Source organism: Mustela nivalis (assembly GCF_964662115.1).
Source record: "Mustela nivalis genome assembly, chromosome: 10".
Classification (NCBI taxonomy): Eukaryota; Metazoa; Chordata; class Mammalia; order Carnivora; family Mustelidae; genus Mustela; species Mustela nivalis.
In genome coordinates this window covers 17,345,837-17,352,682 of record NC_139029.1, presented here as the reverse complement: position 1 = coordinate 17,352,682, position 6,846 = coordinate 17,345,837, and the positions used below count along the sequence as shown (strand labels likewise).

The 6,846-nt window shown below is 50.9% G+C and overlaps 1 pseudogene across 1 annotated transcript; it reads left to right on the top strand.

Moving 5' to 3' along the window:
• The first annotated feature begins 5,622 nt into the window (after nt 1-5,622).
• Nucleotides 5,623-6,381, top strand: LOC309841472 (transcription factor BTF3 pseudogene; annotated as a pseudogene). Its single transcript has one exon. The product of its transcript is annotated as a transcription factor BTF3 pseudogene (transcript).
• Nucleotides 6,382-6,846: the final 465 nt, after the last annotated feature.

The window sequence follows — 6,846 nt, the reverse complement described above, 5'->3', positions numbered from 1 at the left end:
CCGGCTCTGAGACTGGGGCCATACCGGCTCCTTGCAGGGAACCCTCCACTCCTCTGCCCATCCCAGGCCCCAGGGAAGGACACACAGGCTGACTGCAACAGGGTGGGTGATTAAATCCTGAGAAAGCCGGACCTGCCCTCTCAGAATCATAGGAGAAATGGTTTCCCTGAGGTGGGGAGTGAACCACCCGACCCTCCAGTGCATGAACTTGGTGGCCCACCCCCACCCAGTGATGATAATGACCGTCAGCCATCCCGGAGTGCTTAGCCTGGACCAGAGTCTGTTCAAAGCAGTTTCCATGTACTTGCTCCTTTTATCCTTCCAACTACCCTAGGAGAGAGGGACTCTCATTCTTCCCATTAAAAAAAAAAAAAGATAAGATTTAGTGTTTAAAAGTTTCAGATTTACAGAAAAAATTGAGAAGATAATACAGAGTTCCCATATACCCTCCCCAACACACACCCGGGTCCCCCTTTGATTAATACCTGACATTCTATGGAGCATTTGTTACAACGAATGAGTTGATGTTACTATCCATACCTTATTCAGATTTCTGTAGTTTTTACCTGATGTCATTTTTCTGGTTCAGGATCCCACCCAGGATACCACACTACACTTAGCTGTCCTGTCTCCTTAATCTCCTCTTGGCTCGGACAGGTTCTTAGACTTTCCTTTTTTTTTTTTTTTTTTTTTTTTAAATGACCTTGACAGTTTTGGGAAGTGCTGGTCAAGTACTGTGTAGTATGTCCTTTTATTGGAATTTCTCTCGTGTTTTTCCCATGATTAGCCTGGAGTTACAGGACTTGAGGAGGGAGACCGCAGAGGTAAAGTGCCATTTCATCACATCATATAAAAGACACATACTTATCCCCGTAACCCGTCATTGTCATTGTTGATATTGACCTTGACCAGTAGCTAACGGAGTGTGTTAGAACTCTAAACTGTCAATTTACTCACCTCACCCTCAGACCCCTCCCTTTCTATACTGTTCTTCTTGGAAGGAAGTCAGTAACCCATTTTACAGGTGTAAAACCTGAGGCACAGAGAGGTTAAGAAACTTGCCCCAGGTCACACAGCAAAGGCAAGAGCCAGGATCTGAACCCTGGCAGTTTGGCTTCTGGGACCCTTCTTCTGACCAACTGCCATTAACTCTCAGGAGTGTAGTGAGACATTTATAAATGTAGCATGAGCACTATTTTAGCAAAATAAAGCAGTGTGGGGCCAAGTGCAGAAACTCAGAGCCACACAGGCCTCAGTGCCGGGCTCATTCCTCCCACTGAGACTCTGACCAAGTCACACCGTGTCACAGAGCCTGTCACACAGAAGGTGGTCAACAAACGGGAGCTTCAGAAGGTGTGGACAGATGGTAGGTTTTCAGAACCAGCCTCCAGACCAGGAAGATACTGCACCGCTGAGGCAGGAGGGCTAGCCTGGGCCTCCAAGCTGTGTCCCATCCCGCGTGGGGAATAGTCAGCATTGCCTGCCTTGACAGTGCCAAAAGGATCAGAGTCAGATGCCAGGTGTGGCTCTTGACCTTGTCTGCTCCAAACATGTGACTACCACATGATCTGAAAGAAGTAAAAACTCAATTCTGAACAGCTGGGCAGGAAAGGATGCCAGAAATCACCCTCCTCCCATTTCACAGAAGAGACAACTGAGGCTTCAGGGTGGAAAGACACTTAGTCAGGGCCGCACGGAGATGGACACGTTCACGCCCAGCCCCAGGAGAGAGGCCTGTGATAACAACAGGTGCTTACACTTGCCTGCAGGAAGCCCCCCAACATGTCTCATCTCATCTAAACTTGCCAGGACCATACGACCACTGGCCCCATCTGCTGCAGGGTGCCAGCTCGGGGGCAGTTTGAGGCTATATTCACTTGACCAGCAAAACGGAAGTGGTGAGAGGAGCCTGGCTGCAGGGCACTGAGCTGGGTGTCCCCACTATACTGACAACCTCGCTTGCTGGAGCCCAGGCCCAGGGGGTCCCCAGATGGGCTCCCCTCACACCCACCCCCCCAACCCCAGCGTCTTTGCAGAAGTATGGCCCCTCTTCATTTTACAAGGAACACTGCTCTGTTTATCCTCCAGCCCATCTCATGAAAGGTAAGAGGAAGACAAACCCACAGACTGAGGCGAAAGGACCCCACGCCTGCCACTGTTTCCACTGGTGGATTTTCCCTCTGCTTCCAAATGCGGAGGAGCCAGCCAATCCAGAGGAGAAATCGGGCTGGGGGCTGGGCAGCTGCAGCCAGGGGTGGGTGTGGACAGGGTGGGGGTAGGCAGGACAGGACCAACCAAATGCAATTAGTTTATTCTGCAGCAGCCCTGAGAAGTGTCAGAGTCCTGCTGGTTTGAAGGACCCCAAGACCCAGTTCTAATACCACCGAGTTACTGTGTGACCTTGGACAAGCAACTTGGCCTCTCTGGGCCTTTGTTGCCTCACCTAAAAAATGATGGCTTGGGTCCCTCAGTGATTCCCAACCCTGGTTACACTGGTGGGGAGGTCTTTTAGAGCACATAACTAAGGTTTGGGGGTGTCCCCACCTCAGGTGATTCCACTGAGCAGTCAGTTGAAAGTCCCTGAACCGACGATCCTGTGTCAGGAGCCTTCTGGCTCAGGCATTTTACCAAAGGTAGGATCAGTGCCCACCTCTACCACTTACTGCCATGTGCACTTGGACATGGCGCTGCCCTGTCTTGTGCCTCATTTTCTCCATCCGTAGATAGTCCTAAGCTTCCCCGCACGAGGGTGTTGGGAGGATTAGCCTTCCTTTGCCAAGGAAGGTCTGGACGAGCTGGTATGGAAATAGTAGGGTTGGCAGTCCTGGGAAGGGACCTCCGCTAGTCACATGCCTCTGGATCGGCGGGGAGGGTATAGTGAGCTCTGCCCCAGGGCTTTCTCCAAACGGATTCATTTCCATCAGCCCATGGACACCCCCATGGCCGCCTTCCCATGCACCCCCAAGAGCCAGCACTGCCCGGGGTGCAGCGGGGGCCTCAGGAGGCAGCAGGATCCCTACCGGTGGGTGTGTAAGCAGAGGCTGGACTACTGATTGGCTCACCAGGGGGCAAGCTGCTTCGGGCTTATTCGAAAAGGGTGGGACAGACATGGGGGCCCAACTGTCTCAAGAATGTCTGCTTCTCTCATTCCAAACCTGGGAGTCTAGAATTCCTTTGGCCAGTTCTCGGTCTCCCCCTCCTTCTCCAGGGCCCCCTCCCCAGGGTCCTGGGGGCCAGAAGTGTTACAGTTGCAGCAGGGGGACCTGGTGTTACGGGAGGAGGGGGACTGGAGGCAGCGGCCAGGGGCCTATCCTGGGGTGCAGAGGAGGCTGCTGGCTCCCCTGGGGCTCGGGGTGTCCCCTCGGAGGAAACAGAGCTCATTAAATGCCAGAAATTCAGCTCTGGACAAGTCACTGCCTCCGGTGAGCCTCTGTTCCCTCACCAGCACACTAACTGCTTGGGTCTAACTGTGACGCGATGGTGAAGGGCTCGTGACGTCACGCTTGCAGCTGACGCCTCACGGATCACGAGGTGCACGTAGGGCGCGGCGTGCGCATGCGTCTTTTGTTTCTCCTCTCGATTCCAGCAGGTGGGGGCTCAGCTCACTCGGTTCTCCTGCTGCATGTTCGCTCTGTGTCTAGCTTGAGGCGGAACGCAAATCCTCTTGCCCACAGCACCGCGGCAGGGAGCACCAGAGGACAGACTTGAACTCATTGCCGTCCAGCTCCCAACCTCCCAACCAAGGCAGCCCTGATGGACTGAAATGGGCAGAAAGGTCTTTGTAGAGCTCCCAGCTCTCCAGGGGTGCCGTACGGTGGGCAGCTGTTGTCCTGTGTCGCAGTGACACCTGCTACAATTCAGAAAGCCTGGGTTCAGCCCCTGAGCTGCCAGTAGAGAGAAGGGTGGGGGCAGGTGTCATTGCTTGCTCTGGACTGGGGCTCGCTGCAGGGGAGCAGAAGACTGCCTCCCAGTGCCCCCAGCACAGCTCGCACCTGGTGTGGATGACAGCAACACCTGCAGCACAGCCTGAACACCTCCGGCTGCCTGCGGAGCTGTGCTCCAATCACTTTCTGTCCCCTAACGGGCAGCCAGCCCAAAAGTGGAACCACCCTGCTCTCCATTTAACAGCTGAAGGAACTGGGACACTGAGAGGTTTAGTAAGCTGTCCAAGGTCACAGAGCAGAGAAAGAGAAGTCAAGGCTTAGGTCCCGACTCCATCCTTGAACATCGGGGCTCTAAGATGTTAAGGGTAGACACCTGCTTAAGAGGAAGAGGTCTCTAGATGAAGCACTTAGACTGTCCCCACTCTTCCTGGAATCCAGTCCAGCTCTGCCACTTCCTGCCTGTGTGACTTTGGGCAACTTGTTCAAGCTCACTGCACATTTCAGTTCTCTGTGGAGGACGTGGGAGTGAAAACCAAGTACCTACCTTCTGGGCTCCTGTGGCACCTCAGATGTAAAGTAGCCTGGCTTCGAGTAGGCCCAGGTAAGTCAGCTGTGATCACAGTTATGGTTATTTCACAGTGTAGACAGCGCAGTGGTTACCTCTGGGAGTGTGACGGCGGGAGACCTTCCACTTTGTTCTCACCACACTTTGGTAGCATTTTGCATTTTTTTCAATGAGCATTTACCTCCATTGTGTTATACATATTTTTTTTTTAAATAAAACCCTCTGGCTGAGCTGAGGTGTGAGTAGGCGGCAAGAGGCCTCTTGTGGCTAGTAAACTGCTGTCTTTGGAGAAAAAAAGAGGGACCATTTGATTGTACTTCATATAACCTGAGTCACGGCTTGTGGGTATGTGAAAGGCCAACACACTCTCATCCAGTTTAACAAGAATCAAGTTTGCCCCCCGACGCTTGGCTGCAAAGGGAGCACTGGACCTGGAGCCCAGCAGCTTTGGTGCTAGCTTCCCATTTTGCCACCACTTGTCACGAAATCTTTATTTCTTTGCCGGCACTGAGTGTCCATTGTTCACCAGGTCCAGTGTGAGCCCTGGAGCACAAAGCACAGGACAAAGCAGAGGTGGCCCCCATCCTCCTGTGACCCATGGTCCAGCAGGGGAGGCCGCCACTAGCAAGTCATTCACAAAGAAATATTAAATTGCCACCTAATGAGTGCAGGGGGGGAGGGGCAGGGTAGAGGTGCTCTGAGAGCCTCTATGAAGGCAGGAAGTGGCCCAGGCCAGGAGTAGATGAAGGATGCAACACAGAGACAGAGGACAGCATGGACAAAGACCAGGTGGTGCAGAGGACCATAGTGGACCTAAGGGAGAGAAAGTGTGCCTGGAATGAAGGGGGCAAAGGAGAGGTTGGCATGAGACAAAAGAGGGTGGGGTGCAGGGGTGGGCCATACAGAGAGGGTTGAAGTGGGGATTTGGCCTTCATCCCAAAAGCCACAAGGCCAGAAAGGAAACCAGTGAGATCCTACCTGGTGATAGCCCTCCAAATCCTAAAGACAAGAGATTAGGTAGAGGGTCAGAGTGGACCCCTGCCAATCTCCAGTTCCTTAAACTGCATAGGCCTGTGCACAGTGCATCAGAAATAGCTCTTCCCGTAGCTGCCATCTTGCATCCCCGTGTGTGTGCACCTAATCTCAGCTGGTGCGCCCGAGACCCCCCTGAGCACCAATCCTAGTCCCCTGCGCGGTCCCATTTCCGCTCCAGCAAGATGAAAGAAACTATCATGAACCAGGAGAAACTCGCCAAACTGCAAGCACAAGTGTGCATTGGTGGGAAAGGAACTGCTCACCCAAAGAAGAAGGTGGTTCATAGAACAGCTACAGCAGATGATAAAAAAAACTTCAGTTCTCCTTAAAGAAGTTAGGGGTAAACAATATCTCTGGTATTGAAGAAGTGAATATGTTCACAAACCAAGGAACAGTGATCCACTTTAACAACCCCAAAGTTCAGGCATCGCTGTCATCATTACAGGCCATGCTGAGACAAAGCAGCTGACAGAAATGCTACCCAGTATCTTAAACCAACGTGGTGCAGTCTGACTAGTTGAAGACTGGCTGAAGCTCTGCCCAAACAATCTGTGGATGGAAAATCACCACTTGCTACCGGAGAGGAGGAGGATGATGAAGTTCCAGATCTTGTGGAGAATTTTGATGACGCTTCCAAGAATGAAGCAAACTGAATTGAGTCAACTTCTGAAGAAGATAAAACTTGAAGAAGTTACTGGGAGCTGCTATTTTATATTATGACTGCTTTTTAAAATTTTGTTCATGGATCTGATAAAATCTAGATCTCTAATATTTTTAAGCCCAAGCCCCTTGGACACTGCAGCTCTTTTCAGTTTTTGCTTATACACAATTCATTCTTTGCAGCTAATTAAGCTGAAGAAGCCTGGGAATAAAGTTTGAAACAAGATTAGTAAAGTTCTTTGCCTAGGGGGGAAAAAAAAGAAAAGAAATAGTTCTTCCCCACTCACTTACCCATTCTCCATTCACTCACAGACACAGCATTTAGATAGCATTCTAAGACTATAGATAGCAATTAAATTCTAAAAATAATTTAATTCTTTTTAAAATTTAATTTAATTTAATAACTTCTTTTTCTGGTTACAAAATATTTACTCTATAGTGAAAAGCCCTTGATGCTGGGATATTAGCCTGGGAAAGGCTTTTACAGAATGATGCCCGGCCCTGTGGAAGTCTCTTCATCTCTCTGCATCCGGTACTTGTGCTCTGTGGGGTGAGTAGATACCACAGGGATTAGGGATTCAGCTCCCTTCCTGAGGCTGTCCTTCAGTGAAGAACGGTAGCTAGAGGATGTAGCTAGGAGCATAAGGAACAACTCCTAAACCTGTTCTAGGAGCTGTCCTAAGACTCTTGAGGTCCTTGAAA